The 4,203-nt window shown below is 45.3% G+C and overlaps 1 non-coding gene across 1 annotated transcript; it reads right to left on the bottom strand.

Moving 5' to 3' along the window:
* Window positions 1-632: 632 nt before the first annotated feature.
* trnal-uag (transfer RNA leucine (anticodon UAG)) lies at window positions 633-714 on the bottom strand. Its single transcript has one exon. It is a non-coding gene; the product is annotated as a tRNA-Leu (tRNA).
* Window positions 715-4,203: the final 3,489 nt, after the last annotated feature.

The following is a 4,203-nucleotide window of genomic DNA, read 5'->3' as shown; positions in this document are numbered from 1 at the left end:
CAAATGCAGACACAGCGAGCATGAATGCTAAATATGAGACAGGCCGGGGGCATGAGCCATAAAGTAATCTCACAACTAACAACAGGGCAATTCCAAACTGCTCTTTCAATCATACTGGAGCCTGAGTGCACCACCACTTCCCAGACAATGGTGAAAAGAGAGAAAGAAAGAAAACAATAAGAATGGGCCATAAAAAGTGAATTTCACCAATCACAGTCTCGATTACATTACCTTTCCCTTCCGATGTCTCCAGGACGGAAATGAAGGAAATGGGAGAAATTCAATAACATGTGACATCGCAATTCATTGGAACGATTTTCCCATTGGCAGAAAACAAAATAATGACGAGTCGAGCCACCGCAGGACTTTGTTTCACAGCAGCAATGAAATAACAGCCTCCATTCGGTTCCAGTAAACGCACCACTTGTCTGGGACAGCAGAGCTGTTTGCGATTTTCCGCGCGGGAGGCGAGCACGAGCATGACAGCACAGACACCGGAAAAGTCGGCACTTTCCCACACCACAGTTAATTGCCCGGGAAGCACACACATGTTTCTTCAGTTTTAATCAGAAATGCAGCAGAGTCGAAACAGCATTTTAACATGCTGCGTCGTTGGAAACGATCAGCAGAAATGGCAGCGGTGGGATTCGAACCCACGCCTCTGTCGAGACTGGAGCCTAAATCCAGCGCCTTAGACCGCTCGGCCACACTACCAGCCAGCCGCGCTGCCCATTTTCTTGCACTTCCAATTGTGATGCTGCATAACAACAGATGCAAAGTCACGTGAAAAGGGTTCCATGATCCCTCTCCGACTCGCACAACTGCTGGGATGTGCCCGTCTACAATATCAATTTCGCTGCAGATAATGATAGCCCATCAATCCAGATAAATATCAATGCTAAGCTGAGTCTATCTTCTCAGACTCTTTTCAGCTACAAATGTATCTGTGAGTGCGTGAGAACATACGATCGGTTATGATTTGGTCAAATTACCATGAGCTGCTTGACATTACTGCAATTTCGAATCTTGCCTTGCTAAATGATTTCACCCTTTGGTCGAAACAGGACAACTTTCACGTTTACACGGAACATGAAACACACCGGACTACAGGGAAAATGCACAAAGCTGAGCAGGCCGTGTTCTACATCATACCGCGCAGCATCGTTTCAGTCACTGTGTCTGTTTTGCAGAATACGAGTCCCAAAGAATGTTCTCCACCCAAAAACCGGAGGTAGCATTACAATCCGAGAACGACAGAGTACATTGTGAAGATGCTCTGACCTCGGAGCCGGTTCGAGATGCCATTTTCCTTGCCTTTTTGCCTTAACCGTGCAATTCACTGCAAAGATGTTGGCACCTGGATATGAGCCACATGGATACCAACTGAGTCGACGAGAAGCGACTCAATAAATTTTGCAAAATTCCACGGTGCTTATTAGAAATGCAGTTTCTGTTCACATCAATCTAAAAGACAGTTTCTGAACGTAGTAACAGAAGTCGAAAGGTAATTAGCTCACCCCACCCCAGTCTCCGGAAGAGGTGCTAACTGCCCTTGAGTGCTTTTTGTTCTCGATGTGAAGAGCTCTCACGTCTGAGTCACCTTCACACGTCTCTGGTTGCTGAGTGAATCACAAAGAAGGAATTTCACCAGAGCTGCAACTGCCTCACTTCCCCACTCGCCCTCCCCGTTTCTCGCACGGTGAATAACGACAGACAGCTTCCAAATGATGTCTTTCATAGACGACTTTGGGGGTACATTTGACAGACCGATTAGTTCAGGAATCCGTGGTGCGCGGTGACACCAGCGCATCAGCTTCTTCACTGTCTTGGTAACGGGCCGCCTGCGCAAGGAATGCCAATGCGGTACTGCTTTTCGTGGAAGGATCAGAAAGCGGTAAAAATAAGAATGGTCCAAAAAAAAGTGAATTTCACCAATCACAGTCTCGATTAAATTACCTTTCCCTTCCGATGTCTTCAGGACGGAAATGAATGAAAGGGGAGATATTTAAGAACATGTGACATCGGAATTCGTTTGAATTATGTTCGGACTCGCCAGAAAACCAAATAACGACGAGGTGTGTCACCGCAGGACTTTGTTTCACAATAGCGATGAAATAACAGTTTCCATTCGGTTCTAGTAAAAACGTAACTTGCCTGGAACATAAAGCAGCAGTAGAGCTGCTTGCGCTTTTCCGTGCGGGAGGCGATCACTACCTTGACAGCACAGACACTTTGAGAAAATCTTCACTCTCCCACACCACAGTTAACTCTCCAGGAATCATAACCAATTTGTTATAACCTCAACTTGCCTGGAACGTAAAGCAGCTCGAGCCCGCGATTTACCGTGTGTGAGGCGAACATGATCATGACAAGATGGACATTGGCCCCTGTCTCCACAAAGCAAACTCCCGGTTTTGCTCTTTATTTGAACACACCGCAGCCACAGAAATTGCAGTGGCGGGACTCGAGCCTAAGCTTCTTTAGTAATTGAGTTCTGAAGCAGGCGCCTCCGGCTTCCCTTCATTGGGCTGATTCGGTTCGAATAGTGAAATTTGCTGTGTCTGATCCGCAAAACTCCCTGCAGGATTTTCAGACAGCACTATCCTCCCTGTGACATGTGCTGGATAACTTTCTGTTGTGTCATGTGTCCGGGCTTTGCCAATATCACCATTCTTTAACTCCCTACATCCTGTTGGTCGAACTGTGATTCCAGTCAGAATGACAAATGTGTAACAAAACATCTTAGCTGTGCTGGCTCTCTACAGAGAAAAATATGCTTCTCTTTTCGTATAATTCTCTTGCCTTCTCCCTTTAACTCTGCACATTTTTAGTTCCAACATGAACATTGAATGAGTTTTTCAACAACTCGATTGAAACTGCGTCTTTGTCAATGTCAGACCCTAACCATTCCCGATGTGAAAACATTTCTCCTCGTGTACATTTTTCTTCTTTTATTAATGTCTTTAAAACTCTGCCGAATCGTTCTCAATTCTTTCAGTCGTCGGGATCATTCTCCCTTCCTTTTTCCCTCTGTCTAACCCACTCATGTCTTAGAAAGGTTTGACAAGGCCAGCGTTTGGTCTTCTGCTCTCCAAGGAGACCTGTTCCAACTTTCCAAATGACCTTTCCTGTTGACATTCCTCATATACCACACCATGATCAACAACCTGTTCAGTGCTGTTTTCAATCATTTCACGTTCCCACTTCCTAAAGTTTCACGTCCATATCTGTGCGAATATCCAGATGGTGGATTTAATTAGAGTGGGATTCTGTGGGTGAACATCCTCTAACACTTGTTTCCCTTTTACCACATGTGGTACTGTGCCATACCCACTACAATGACACTTCTGACCCCAAACCTCAAAAGGAATTTGAAAGGGTGCAACTAAATGATTTACATCTATTTATCAATCAGTTGATAGGACGACCGGGCAAAAGTGAAATCAAACAACCAAGGCTCGATGGCGACTTGAAGTAAGACATTCTCCCGTGCCAGTATTAACACAAGCTGCTAAGCGAAGATCATGCCCTAGACACTCTTACATTGCCAAAACCAAACCAGTTGAGATTCGGTCAGGTCCAAACACATCCCAATTTGTTCTCAGATTTCTGAGCATCAAAGTGTTTTTAGAATATCGCCTTGTCCTTTTGTCTCCTTGTTCACAGGCCAGTGCTGTTTATCCATGGACTTAGTTGTCTCCATCGGCAGAGTATTCAGCTATTTCCCTCCACCGGCAAGCAGTGTGAGGAGAGGCAAGTGCGGATACACTCTAAAGTTCACTCTCATCGGCACAGCCAGTTCCATCAAGTGCTGGGAATCAGCAAGTTTGATTGGGAACTTCCTGCAAAAATATCATTTATCTGAGAAGTGATAAAGATTTTGAGCTGGTTGGTAAGACATAAATGTAATCCGGACTCTCTCCCCTCAGGTAAATTCGTGAGGGCATTTTTGTGCATCCTGTTTGCTGTTCAAACTCCATCTTCACACAACAATCCTGCAGAAAGGTTTTTGGAACAGTAACATCGGCTTCTTTGCTGCAATCGGACAGCAGTTAACATCTGAGCCCCAACTTTCCCAGATAAAGACAATCCGAGTGAAACCCTCACTCACTGAGAGCCATCCCCACGTCCCTGTGCTGCGGGGCTGCAGACAGTTTAACACAGAAGATAAGGTTAACAATGAGACTTTATTTCACCATCAGC

The sequence above is a fragment of the Chiloscyllium plagiosum genome, unplaced genomic scaffold (genome assembly GCF_037043375.1).
Source record: "Chiloscyllium plagiosum isolate Xiang-an unplaced genomic scaffold, Cpla_swu_hap1 HiC_scaffold_53Y, whole genome shotgun sequence".
Classification (NCBI taxonomy): Eukaryota; Metazoa; Chordata; class Chondrichthyes; order Orectolobiformes; family Hemiscylliidae; genus Chiloscyllium; species Chiloscyllium plagiosum.
The sequence above is the reverse complement of the archived record's forward strand: the minus strand, read 5'-3'. Positions and strand labels throughout refer to the sequence as shown.